A 14,265-nucleotide genomic window follows, 5' to 3' on the forward strand; every position below is an offset into this window, starting at 1 on the left:
AAAATCTTGGAGAAAATTGTGTATTTACAACTAAAGTCTTTTCTTGATGAGCAGGGTTTATTAGAGGTTTTTCAATCTAGATTTAAAACCTTACACAGCACGTGCTGAGTCAGCACTGTTGAAGGTCTGCAATGACATTCTCTTGGCATGCGATTCAGGTAATAATGTAATCTTGGTCCTGTTGGACCTTACCGCTGCCTTTGAGACTGTAGACCACAGCATTCTAATCTCAAGGTTACAGCACCAAGTAGGCCTCTGTGGCACTGTCCTGGAGTGGTTTAGATCCTACCTGTCTGATAGAACATTTCATGTTCAAATGGTAGAGTTTGAATCCCATGCTGCTCCACTGTCATGTGGTGTTCCCCAGGGTTCAATTTTAGCTCCCTTGCTTATTTCATTGTATATGCTTCCTTTTGGGTCTATTCTTAGAAAACATGGTATTTCTTTCCATTGTTATGCAGACGACTGCCAGATTTATGTACCCTTAAAACGACATGACACCTGTTCTATTACACCTCTTTTAGCATGTCTGGAGGATATTAAAGCATGGATGGCCTTAAACTTTTTAAATTTTAATTAAAAGAAAACAGAGGTGATAATGTTTGGACCTGGTGGCTCATATGAGACCCCCCCTACTGAGCTGGGCCCTCTAGCCTCATATCTTAAACCGACAGTATTAAATCTTGGTTTTAGACTGGACAGTGATTTTAAACTGGACAGCCAAATCAATGCCACAGTCAAATTAAGTTTTTTTCATCTAAGGAAGCTGGTAAAGGTGAAACCTTTCCTTTCCAGGCAGCAGTTAGAAACCGTAATCCATGCCTTTATTTCTTTACGGCTGGATTACTGTAATTCCCTTTATTTTGGACTCTGTAAATCCCTACTCGCACGTCTGCAGCTAGTTCAGAATGCTGCTGCACGGGTTTTGACTGGAACCCGGAAGAGAGATCACATCACTCCCGTCCTGGCTTCACTTCACTGGCTGCCTGTGCATTTTAGAGTCCATTTTAAAATCCTCTTGTTTACTTTTAAAGCTTTAAACGGTCTTGCCCCGTCTTATTTAACTCAGCTACTCAACCGCTACACTCCCTCCCGGTCACTCCGGTCGGCTGACCAGTTGCTCCTGTTCGTCCCCGGATCCAAGCGGAAGCTTAGAGGGGACAGGGCCTTCTCTGTTTGTGCTCCTAAGTTATGGAATGCCCTACCTTTGACCATTCGTCAGGCTTCCTCAATACCGATTTTTAAAACTCTTCTTAAAACTCACTTCTACACTTTGGCTTTCAACCCAAACTGAGACTTGATCTAATCTGTTTTTATATAGTGTTATTGGGTAGATCTTCACCCCCAGTTTATTATTTTTAGGACATTGTGACTGCTTTGTTTGCTGCCTTCACGTACAGCACTTTGTTCAGCTACTGCTGATGTGAAAGCGCTCTATAAATAAAGTGATGATGATGATGATATATTGAAATTGTCTTTAGTTCTCTATTCTGTCAATGCTTAACTCTACCGCCTCCACCTCTTTTTTTTTTTTCTTGTTATGTCTCGGCAAGAAGTATTATGCTTTTGGGTCATCCGTCCATCTTTACATCAGAATCAGAAATTCTTTATTGATCCACGAAGGGAAAATCTGGAAAAACAGTGCTCCTTCGAGCCGGATTTGAACCAGCGACCTACGGATTTCCGCTTTATACCTCTACAGTCCTCCGCTCTACCAACTGAGCTATCGAAGGAGCTTTTACGTCACTTCGCACTTCCCGTTATTCCCCCTTCCCCCTTGAGGAAATTTCTTCAGATGTTGCAAACACATTCACATGAACTCGCAGATCAATTGACGAGTATCCCACCCAGAAAAGAGATTTTAAACCTGGAACGAGCCATTTTTTATTTCCTGTGTGGTCCAAGTGGGAACGAGTGCAAAGACGAGTGATGAAGAAGCCAAAGGAGAAAGGAGGGAAAGGAATGCCGGACCTCTTATTGTTTTTAGGGAGTAGATTTACAGCTATACACATAACAGCAGCCATGGCCCCATCCAGAAGTCCTAAGACTGCAGCTATGGCACGGTTCTGGATGGGATCATACCTCAGAAGATTGAAGACCTTACCCTCTGATCTTAAAGTACCTTCCTCTTTAATCCTGCCGCCAACCTATGCTTTTATCCAGACCTTTTTAAATTGTTTTCACCTTGAGCAAGAAGAACGGTATGTTTTTATAACATCTTATTTCAGCTGTGCAGGAGCGGGATCCAGTGAGTCCAGTGCGGGGGCTGGCTTTGAGGCATTTTCTTTGGGAGGGCCGCTCTGCCGTAGACCTGTGGGCAACGGCTGGCTCCTTGCAATTCCCCTACTTACCAGTAAGGCAGGTCCTCACAGCACAGCTAGTGCTATATGGGGAGAGGCAAAAGAAACAGATACTAGCATGTGACTTTGCAAATCAGTGGCTGGCCGCCATCAAAGATGCCATTTGGACCTCCAGAAACTTGCTGGTAAGAAAGCACATGCAGATCCCATTTTCTCAAAACGTGAATCACTGATTTTCCAGCACCTGGACTTGAACAGACCGTGTAGGGGTAATGGCTCTTTGCAGTGAATATGCCAAAGAAGATGTTCACAAGTTAAGCCGAGGTAAATGCTCAGCCCATATTCACACAGACCTAAACCTACTCACTTAATGCTGGTTACAATTTTCTAAAATAAACAATGGCAGATAAAAATTGCAAAGATGTTGATAATATTTTTTAACACGGTATTAGCTCATTATTGCTTCAGTAGACTCCTTCAAGATTCTTCGAGGTAAGCAGGGAGATCACATAAATGCTCACACAATGACATTGTTTGGAGCGATGTCATTGGCCCAGAGGGTCACATGCAGGTTACCTGGGACCGGATGTTATTTTCACCATATTTTTTGTGAGATAGTTTTTATTTAAAAACAGTTATTTTTTCACCTGGGTTACTCACCGCAGAGAATGGCAACCCAAGACTGGAATTATGGATGGCAAACGCTGAGTCATAAACGGGGAAGAAAAGAAGAATAAAACACAGAACCCCCAGACCACATATACCTCACCTTACCCAGTCATCCTACAGCCATCCCTCTTACGCTGGCGCGGCACGGGGAGACCAGCGCGGCGACTCCCGCCACCTCCTAAACAACACCGGGAGAGCTAATTACAACAGGTATAAGGGGAAGAATAATGCCGAATACCAGAACTATTTTAATAACACTTACCAGAGGAAGGGCCGGAACAACAGCCTCCCATGGAACCGCCAAACTCAAAAAAATGGATCCAGCCGCCGTGAAGCTCCATGGCGCGGCAGACAGCGCCCACAGCAGCAGCAGCAGCAGCAGCAGCGCCAACAGCCGGGCCAGCAATCCCGTAGCTGGGGAGACGGGAACCGCCGTGGAGGGAGGTTTTTCCGGCCCCACACAAACGAACAACAAAAAAACAATGATAATGATCCATACTCTATTATCAGGACGGGAGTGATACAAAGAATTATTAAAGCTGCAAACCATTTGAACAATGTGTCCTCTCCTGAGACACCACCGGCTATTGCCAGGATGACTCAGAACCTCATAGACGCCATAAAACTGGGAGACCCTAACCCCACAACAAGCAGCATCGTTGAGGGTTATGCAAAAAAATTGGGAGTACACAACCCTGCTTACCCTGAGGCAGCACTATCAGGAGAATATTGAAAATAATTTCCAGATTTTGCAGCAGCTTAGCACTGGTAACTGGAGGAAGAACTATGAGATGTCCCGCTGCCATTTTGGATTTTAGATGAGGACTGGATTAAAGCAGATTCTGGTTTCCAACTTTGCCCCAGGTGTGTCTGTTAAAACAGACGGAGACAACGTCAATCTAGCTAAGTTCCATCCACTTGTCAATTGAATTACAGTGTCTGAAGTTCAGTAAAAAAAAAAAAACTCATGCAAATAAAGCTTGTGAAACTGTTGAAGCTTCATTAAGATCAACGAGCAACCTAGCTTACAGGTGAAGAACACACCAAAACCACTAGCTAACTTACTTTAAATGGGCGAGAACTATAGACCAATAGGCTTAACCCTTGTGTTGTCCTCGGGTCAAATTGAACCGTTTCAAAGTGTTTTATATCAGAAATATGGATTTCTTTCAACCAAATTGCCCAAAAATAACTGGGATAATTCCATACATACATTCTTCAGTTTTTATTTAATCTTATAGAATTTGAATTCTTTTTTTTATGGTTTCAAAACAGTATCCGGACTACACTTTGACACATCTAAGATCCACTCAACATCCTCTGATATTACTGACTATTAGTGAAAATAATTCATAATTCCTGCCTTGTTAACTAAAAACTTATGTATAATTTGATACAAATGAGATTTGTTGACCATGAATTCCAAGAATAAGTGTAAAACCTATTATTAAACCAGCTCAGGTTTTTAAAAAAGCGCCAAAAGATGGAAAAAGTGACAAATAAAATCAGAAAATAAACGACAAAAACATTGGAAAAGCACAAAATAAATACGCCACCCAAATTTGACCTGGAAGGGCAAGTTCTTGGTAACGGGAAGACAACACAAGGGTTAAGTGAACTGACAACATGAGTTATACGACTTACAGTTCTCAAAAAGGCGCACACACATTCTAGTCTCCTTTTCATTTCTCTCACTTTTTTCTCCGTGTGGCGCGTGTCCGTGCTATTGTCCGACATGACAACCTCTTGTACAAAATGAAAGTAACGAGCAAATTTTGTAAAATGTAAGGAGTAGAAAGTACCGATATTTGTGATAAAATGTAAGGAGTAGACGTAAAATATATTATTATATTATATATATTATATATTTAATATATATATATATTTAAATATTTGTTCTTATATTCTTATATTTTATTCTTATATTTTGTTATTATTATTATTATTTCATGTATATTGTATGTATGTATATTTTGTGTGCTGCTTTACATTTGGCTTAGCATTTGCTGGAGTAATAGCAGACTTTCAGAAAGACCATTATAGATAGCCTATAGACCTATATAGATATTTTTTATACATCAAGGTTAGTTACTTAGCTAGCTAATCCAAAAAGCACATGGCAGGTTAGCATAATTGCTTTGAAAGTAGACAATTTAGTGACTAACTTGGATGCTGTTCTGGTTCTAAGTGTGATGTGCCTTGATTTGGCTAAATATTAGTGTAAATGTTTCATGCTGAAATGTATGATTTTTCTTTTTTGCTCCATTTGTTCAGATGGCATCCCCAATGAAGCTTCCGTCCGTCGAGGACTCAGAAATTGAAAGGGCACGGCAGGCCCTGCAGCTGTGGGAGGTAGGTTGAATGGTTTTTGTGTGCTTTGATTCTTAATGATGTCTGCATGTCAGCTGCGTGGCGTGACCGTTTTTATTTCGGCTCCCATGTTAATAGCTTGTACACGTCCTGCGTGACACATGCATTCTAGAAATAGCAACAATTCCAAAATTTGCAGTACAGTGAAAAGGTTCACAAATAATTGCAATTGACATAATAGTCTCTTTCAGTCAATTTATTTAGTACTTTTTCAAGAAAAATAAAAGTTTAATTGAATCTCATCTTTTACTTATATTGCTGTCATGTAACACATATTATGTAATAAAACAGGTACACAGCAGCCTGACATAAACAACGCCTCTTAATTATCATAACTCAATTATCATAGTTATCATAACATTTGAAATAACAATACAAATATAATCTATAATATAATAATATAAATGCATTTTTGCATGTCTAAACAAGGGGCATATAGTAAGATATGTGCAATGTAGTAGCAGTGCTATATACTGGTAATGATAAGAAAAATATATAAATATATATATATATATAACATACTATATATAAGAATAGTAAGTATAAGTAAGTGCAGGCTAAATGGTATGAAGAGCAGTAGAATATGACTATGTATAGAACTATCTCACCAAGTCTCTAAATGTTAGTTTACAATTAAAGAAATAGGACATAACATAATTACAAGTAAGCCTCAATATAGCAAAAATATTTTTAGTTTAAAGAATTAGAGGAAGGATGGATCCCCTTATTTTTTTAACATCAGTACTTTGATAATGAAATATTATAAAGATAATAAATCTGATTAAACCATAAAACAAACAAATATAAACACATCCAACAATAAAAAATATAATTACTTCAAGAAATTGTTCCATGTGTCAATCTTAATTGTATAAAGTGCTTGACCATGCAGTTGTATGACAATCTTTATTTTTGGAATTGCAGTATGCTTGCAACGACCCAGGTGTTCCCCGGCACACCCTGTTCCCCCAGTTGATGGATGCCATAACTGGGGTGATGACAGTGGTGTGTCGGGAACACCGGCAAAGAAAGGCGGCTGAGAGCCATCAGAAATGGCTGCGGAGGAGACTGGAGAGCCTCCAAAAAGATAAAATAACAGCAGAAAAAAAGGTGCAACAACTCCAGCGCCTGCTTTTTTTCAGCGTTCAATAGAGATGGTAAGTTTTTAGTTGCGCTGCATATTGTCACAGCTACGACTGTGATAGTATGAGTGTACAGTACTATCTGTTAAAAAAAAAAAACTAGAGTAATGTAAGTGGGTGGCCAGACCAATAACAAAAAAATAAGATAATATAGACTATTAATACCACACTGGGAAAACATCCCTTGCTAAAGTTGCTCAAAACAAAATCACGCACATCAAAATAATAATATGTAAAGTGTTATAATACTTTTTTATTTAACCAGGTAGACCACTGAGAACTCATTTGCAACGGCGACCTGGCTAAGGAAAGTCTGAGAGTGCAAGACAACATATTGTTTCACATACAATAAAATCCAATACTACAGATTACAATAGGACTCATAAAGTAGAGATTTATTTGGTATTACAAGGCCAGCGCAAAGTGAAGTGTAAGGAGGTCAATGGATATGTAAAAGCTATAAAGTAATAAGAGAATAATTATGAATAGACAATCAATATCACTAGTGACATACTATGCTGTAGTAAGAGTCAGTGTACAGTACATGTGCATTGTGGTCTATAATTCATAAATAAACATGCATTTTGCTGCATATTCTCAAGTGATAGCTCATGTTATATGGTTGTTACTCTTTTAAAAGGATCGGCTATTATGATATGTTGCTCAAAATCAACTTAACAAATGTTACCAGCGGCAATGCAGACATTTACTGTCCAGGAACTGACATTAATAACACCACTACACAGGATCTGGAACTCACTGACCATTTAGCACATGTAGTGTGTGAAATATAATGTTTTGTTAATAGGGTTATTAGCAGATTATTTTGATACACAAAGCATACTTTTATATTGATTTTTTTTGCAGATGCAGCAATCGTTTTTCACTTTGTTTTTTAAATAAAGGTTTTATTGATAATGAGTTTCACATGGTATTGTTTTGGTTGAAGTTGAGGTTTCCCCAAACCTAGCATCATACTGTGTATCAAATTAACTACAAACTTAACATTACAACCATTCAGACATCGCAATTCAAAACATAAAGTTATAGTAAAGAAATTGCAACTTATATAACAGACAGAGAGAGAGAGAGAGACAGAGAGAGAGAGAAGTGTAAATGTTGAATGTACTTTCAGCAGTACCACAATTTCCAAAATTAAGATTACTTACTAGAGACTGAAACACTGAAAATGAAGATCTGAGGAGTTTCCCACATGGGGGGTGGGAAAACAGTCTGACAACGACTGACTGGAGGTTTCTTATACTCACCAAGACCTACACCTAAACTCACCATTATGTCTAAAATCTGTGGTGTCCATTTTAATGCAGCGCCTTTGTAGCAGTCATTTACAGAAATGTGTATTTGTCCCTTGGTACCCCCAACGCCCGATCCCTTAGGAACCATCAAGGGACTTCCTCAACAATTAGTATAAATATTAACTATAATTAGTATATTTAATAAAGTTAGTATAAATTAGTATGTACTGTATGTATTTAATTAAAATTATCAATTTATTTGACATTAATTAACATTGCTGTAAATGGAGCAGAATTTGCCAAAAGGCTATTTTTCATCCGTTGTCCCTGGACACATCTTCAAATGGTCTCCCTAAAAAACAACAATGAGAAGATTACAGTCAACAACACAATCATAAAAAGCAGTACAACAGACAAAACTCTTCAAATCCCGTTGATAATTACAGTGTATTACAGACATTAGGGTAAAAAATTCTAATTCTACTACACATTGACACAGCGGAGACACAAGTGGCAGCACGGTTGGGTTGAGGGAAGATACATATTCTTATTAATGCTGACATGTCGGATGTGTTATGGACCAGTTTTTTAGACTAACAGGTTGTTGTGGTTTATGCTTTTTCCAGGAAATGCTACGACACTGATACTAATAATATATGTTTTAATTCTGTACGCCAGCTCTTCCTTATTGGGAAACTTCTATTGTACCAAGTGAGCCCTGTCCCTTTCCATAGAAGGCATGATGAGGATGTCTTCTATCGTTCCCTTCTGATCGTACAATTCAGACATCGCAATTCAAAACATAAAGTTATAGTAAAGAAATTGCAAATTATATAACAGACAGAGAGAGAGAGAGAGAGACAGAGAGAGAGAGAAGTGTAAATGTTGAATGTGGCTGGCGAGCTAATTAAAATTCCCAAGCATCAGCAGCTAGCGCTCTGGGCTAAAACGATCCGTGGAGCCCTCACAGAAGCCAGACAGAGAGAGAGAGAGAGAGAGACAGAGAGAGAGAGAAGTGTAAATGTGAATGATCAGGTATTAACGGTAAAATAACAATATAAACAGAACCATGAGGTAGACAGCGTAGTAATAATAAAAAGAAATATAAAGGAAATAAATGTGACAGATTTGCAACCACGTATATCTATTGTGACAACAGGTATTCTTAATAAAATAGATTGGAGTATATATCAGGTATAATTATAGATTTTTATTTGTTACTAATTTAAGAGAGCCAAAATATATGTCAAATTCAATTTTGAATAATTTTAAAGCAAGGTCTTGAATTGGAAAATTCAGATTTATGAAACTTCCTTAATAAAATAATAAGATTGACAATATTGCATATATTTTGATCTTTACATTCAAAATATGTAATAATATGTTTTCCTTCCAGTGTGATTCTATGTGTTGTTTTAGAAACCATATCATTTTCAAAACTTTTCCAGAACGTAAATAATATAAATATATAATAAAATAATACAAAATGAACAACCATGAAAGAGAAGAGTTAAAGATTATTGCAATATCTAAAAGGAACCAGCCCTATGCCAATTAATATCATTAAAATGAGAATTCCAGAAATATTTCTATATCTTATAATTTATTTTCTTTAAATTTAGAAAAAGTGTTCTGATATTAGTACAATTTCTGCTCATAATATCCATGCCATCTATATAAAGAGTAAAATTCAAATCAGGAACTTCATTTAGTTTTTTATAATTTTTCAGTATTTCTAATATGCCATTAGGGACAAACACTCCACATTAATTAAAGGCCAAAGGCCTAAATGACATCACATCAAGGGCTTAATTACCCAAACACACAGAGTGAGATGGAACGAGCCCAGAGAGGTTTCAGAAAGCCGTATTTTACGATGCTAAAATCACTGATTATTTACATGGAGTCTGGTGGGTTTAGCGAACTCAATTTCGCAGACTTTTATTTTTTTTAAAGGATCTTAATCTTTAACGGAAAGGTCAGCCTCCTTAGAAATCCTTTCCATAATGTTTTCAGACATTTAGAATATTAATCTGAGTCTGTCAGCAGCAAAACGAGCACTTTTATCAACGTAAATACAAGCTGGACAATTATCTTATTAACTTCCACTGTAGCCTGTTTCTCCGCTGCAGATTGCAGAGATCTCGTTTAATACGGAATCATTGTCAAAGGAAAATATTTCCTCATTAGTTTATATTGTCTCTAATACTTGATGAGCTGTTGCAGAAACAAGCCTGAAGCAATAAAGCAAAAACTGTCAGAAAAATGTAGTTCAGTAAACATTACAACATCCCCCTCTGAGATGTATAGAGTACAAGTAGGAAGTAACAGCTCATTTTTTATTTGCTTGTAATTAGAGTTATACTGTAATATTGCAGATTACTTTGTTATTAAAACAATTTATATTCATGTCCTGTTTATAACACTGATCATGTTTAAAGAGGGTTCCACACAATGCAAATAATGGCATGCTTCATTTAACTGGACTTTTATTTTGAAGGAATTGTTATTATTATTATAACATATTATTTTGGAGAAGATTAAGATTTATAAAAGGGTTAGAATGTGTGACATCACACATTCTTTGATGACACTGATGTAGAAGGTTTGGTGTGATGTCACAAGCGTGTGACATCACACGTCCTTTGATGATGTTCTGTGGCTTTGAACACAGAGCCTGTATCTTACTGAGAGACACACCACCTTTCACTTGAACCCTGTCCTCCAGTAAGAGACACATCTTTGTAGGAAGAGCTCAAAACTCAAAACACTTCTCTAAACTGCAATACTAGAAGTACCACTACAAAATACTCCAGTACTGCAAGAAATATTGTTAAAATATCTTCAGAAATAAGTTTTGTGGTGATCATGATGACCAACGCACAGCTCGAGAGCCTGAGAAGGACCATTCTGGAGGTCCGAAACCAAAAGGAGGAGCTGGTCTCAGTGAATGCTGGCCTGGTGGAGGAGAAGGGGAAAATCCTCAAGTCTCTAGAGTCAGAAAGATCCATGAGGAAAAACCTGAAGAAGGAGATCATCCAGAGCAAGGCCGAGTGGAAAAGAAAAGTGTTGGCTCTGGAAGATCAGGTGAGGCGCGAGAGGGCTGCAAAGGAGGAGATCTCCGAGATAGAGGAGGAGCTGGAAAGGATAAGCAGAGAGACCGAGGCCGAGTGGGACTGCAAGGAGGCTCAAATGGAGGAAGAGATAAAGTACCTCCAACAGCAAAACACTGAGCTCAGCCTTAGTCTGACGGAGCTGCAGAAAAAGAAGAGAGAGACGGAGGACAAGTGCCTGATGGAAGAGAAGGAGAAAATCCTCAAGGCTCTACAGTCAGAAAGATCCATGAGGAAAGACCCGAAGAAGGACCAGAAGCTCAAGGATGAAGAGATCCGTCTTCTCAAGGAAAGGTTGACCCAAGACAACTACCTCACGGAGTCAGTCAGACGCCACTGTAGCTCAGAGGTCAACGGGTTCAATGGATCCATTAAAGAGGAGGACAAGAGCAGGAGACAGGCCTGGCAGGACGAGGTCAACGGCCTCAAATTGAAAATTAAGGATCTCACAATGAAAACTGAGGATCTGACGGAAACAAATGAGGATCTGACAATGAAAAATAAGGATTTGTCGATGAAAAAAGAGTATCTGATGATGAAAAATAAGGATTTGTCAATGAAAAATGAGTATTTGAGGATAAAAAATAAGGATCTGACAATGAAAAATAAGGAATTGATTGAGTTAGACCGACGGGAAAAAAGCTGCACAAGAGGTCTTTGACAAGGAGTTAAGCTGGGTCGTTGTGGAAAAGGATGTCCTGATCAACAAGATATTAACGGAAAAGAAGGCCCTTGAAACTGAGACGTCAGAGTGTCTGGCCAAGCTAGAAAAGAAAGAGAGCGAGATCATCCAGAGCGAGGCCGAGTGGCAAAGAAAACTGTCGGCTCTGGAAGATCAGGTGAGGCACGAGAGGGCTGCAAAGGAGGAGATCTCCGAGAGAGAGGAGGAGCTGGAAAGGAAGAGAAGACAGATGGAGGACGAGTGGGACAGCAAGGTGGCTCAAAGGGAGGAAGAGATTAAGATCCTCCAACTGCAAAACACCGAGCTCCGGGTTCTTCAACTCAGCCTCCAGGAGCTCGCCCAGAAAACCGACAAGGAGAAGGCCAAGCTGAGAAGAAAGGAAAAGAAGGCAGAGCAGGAGGAGTTAAAAAGACAGAGGAAAGAAAAGGAGGAAATGGAGAAGAGAGACAAGAAGAAGAGGAAGGAGGAATCAGAGAGAGAGAAGAAGGTGAAAATGGAAAATGAAAAGAGAGAGGAGGAATTGAAACGGCTCAAAAAAGAAGAAAAGGAGAAGGAGAAGAGAGACGAGAAAGAGAGGAAAGAGGAATTGAATTCCCCACCTATTATCCTCAACCACTAGACTTTACTCTAAAGTCTGGGATAAAGTCTTGTGTGAACTGGACATTTTCTATCTATCATTATCCATCCATCCAACCATCATTATTCATCCATCCATCCATCCAACTATCATTATTTATCCATCCATCGTTATTCAACCATCCATCTAACCATCATTATTCATCCATCCATCCATCCAACTATCATTATTCATCCATCCATCCAACTATCATTATTCATCCATCCATCCATCCCTCCCTCCATCCATCCATCCCTCCTCTTCTGATTAGACGTGGCAGTACTCCGGGTGATCCGGTTTCCTGCCGTACTCCAAAGACCTGCAGGTTCAGCTGTGGAAGTGGAGGGTAACTCTGGGTGATCCGGTGGTCCTGATACAATAGATACATGATTAAAATTAAACAAAAATAAAAGATTGAAAAGAAATTCCTCATCCGTCTATTTGTCTTTTATAAAATAGGACGTTTAACAGCTGGTAAAAAGTGTGTTTTGCAGAATTGGAAATCAGAGTTTCCTCCATCGCAGAGCCAAAGGTTAAATGAACTAGAACATTCTGCAGAAATTTTAACAGTTTTCCTACTTAGTGCACATCCGAATAAACCAAACATAAAAGTGTTACGTGTCTTAACTCATCAGAGACCTTTTTAAAATCTATATAACCCTCGTGTTGTCTTCCCCTTAACCATGAACTTGTCTTTCCAGGTCAAAATTGAAAATGAACGTATTTGGTTCTCTCCCAATGTTTTTGTTGTTTTTTCAGATTTATTTGCTTCTGGTGCTTTAAAAAAAATAAAAAAATAAACTGAGCTGGTTTAATAATAGCTTTTACACTTACTCTTGGAAGTTGTAGTCAACAAACCTCATTTACTTCAAATTATACATCATTTTTTAATAAAAAAGGCTGAAATTATTAATTATTTTGACCACTATTAAGATCAGAGGATGTTGAGTGGATCACAGATTGGTAGATGTCCAAGTTTCGTCCGGATACTGTTTTGAAACCATTAGAAACAAAAAAGATTTAAAATTCTGTAAGATTAAATTAAACACCTAACAAATTCAACGAAAGGAATCATTCTTTCTTGGTTGAAAGAAATCCACATTTCTGATATTAAACACTTGAAAATGGGTCAATTTGACCCGAGGACAACACGGGTTAAGACCTTCCTGTTTCCCGGAAACAGCTATGACTGTTAGGGTGCAGAAGGAGGACCCAAAAGCGGAGTAGGTAGAAGGATAAAAAAAGGCTTTGTTCCTCAAAAAACAAAGTCACAAAACCAAGGGCAAAACACAAAAACCAGACTTCAAAAGATAACAATATGGCAAAGGTCCAGGGAGGGAAACAAGAAAGGGCAAAAACAAATTGCTCCAAGGCGGCGCCGACAGAGCTGTCATCAGCACGGACGAGGAGAGGGTGAGTAGGCCACATTCAAATGAAGAAACCTTTTCCTCAGACGGGATTTCACAGCTCGGCATTTGCTTTCCCGCTGCCAGGGGTTTGGTGCGTGCTTTGAGGCAATCTGGCCGCTCTACTTGGAGAGGCAAGAGGAAGCACAGAGTGACCAGGGCTGTGGGTCAGCGGCCACAAATACGCATGGCCGAGGCCGTGGGGACGTCCTCTAAGGTCCAAAGGTTAAGGTGTCTTTTACTGGTGCTGACGTCAACACTTGTTTCTTAGTATCACTGTGTATTAGTCCTGTCTTTTACTCGTTGTCATGTTGACAATAGCGCGGACACACGCCTCACACCGCGAGCGAGTGCGCACCACACGTAGAAAATAGTGAGAGAAAAGAAAAAGAGATCATGTCTGGAGGATAATTAGCTGAGATTGTGTGTTTGTGCTTCTTTGAGAACTGTAAGTAGGATAACTCAATCTGGCCTATTGGCCTATATTGGCCTATAGTTCTTCACATTTAAAGTAAGATAGAAGCATCAACAGTTTCACCAGCTTTATTCGCATGAGTTATTTTTTAACCAAACTTCAGATACTGTAATTCAATTGACAGTTGGATAGAAACTCAGCTAGAGAGAAGTTGTCTCTGTCTGTGTTTTAACAAACACACCTGAGGCCAAGTTGGGAACCAGAATCAGCTTTAATCCAGTCCTAATCTAGTCCTC

At 38.9% G+C, this 14,265-nt stretch overlaps 1 non-coding gene across 1 annotated transcript; it reads right to left on the bottom strand.

Annotated features, from left to right (window-relative positions):
• Positions 1–1,645: 1,645 nt before the first annotated feature.
• Positions 1,646–1,733, bottom strand: trnay-gua. Its single transcript is given in 2 exon segments — positions 1,646–1,681; positions 1,697–1,733. It is a non-coding gene; the product is annotated as a tRNA-Tyr (tRNA).
• Positions 1,734–14,265: the final 12,532 nt, after the last annotated feature.

This window comes from Etheostoma cragini, unplaced genomic scaffold, assembly GCF_013103735.1.
Source record: "Etheostoma cragini isolate CJK2018 unplaced genomic scaffold, CSU_Ecrag_1.0 ScbMSFa_569, whole genome shotgun sequence".
NCBI lineage: Eukaryota > Metazoa > Chordata > Actinopteri > Perciformes > Percidae > Etheostoma > Etheostoma cragini.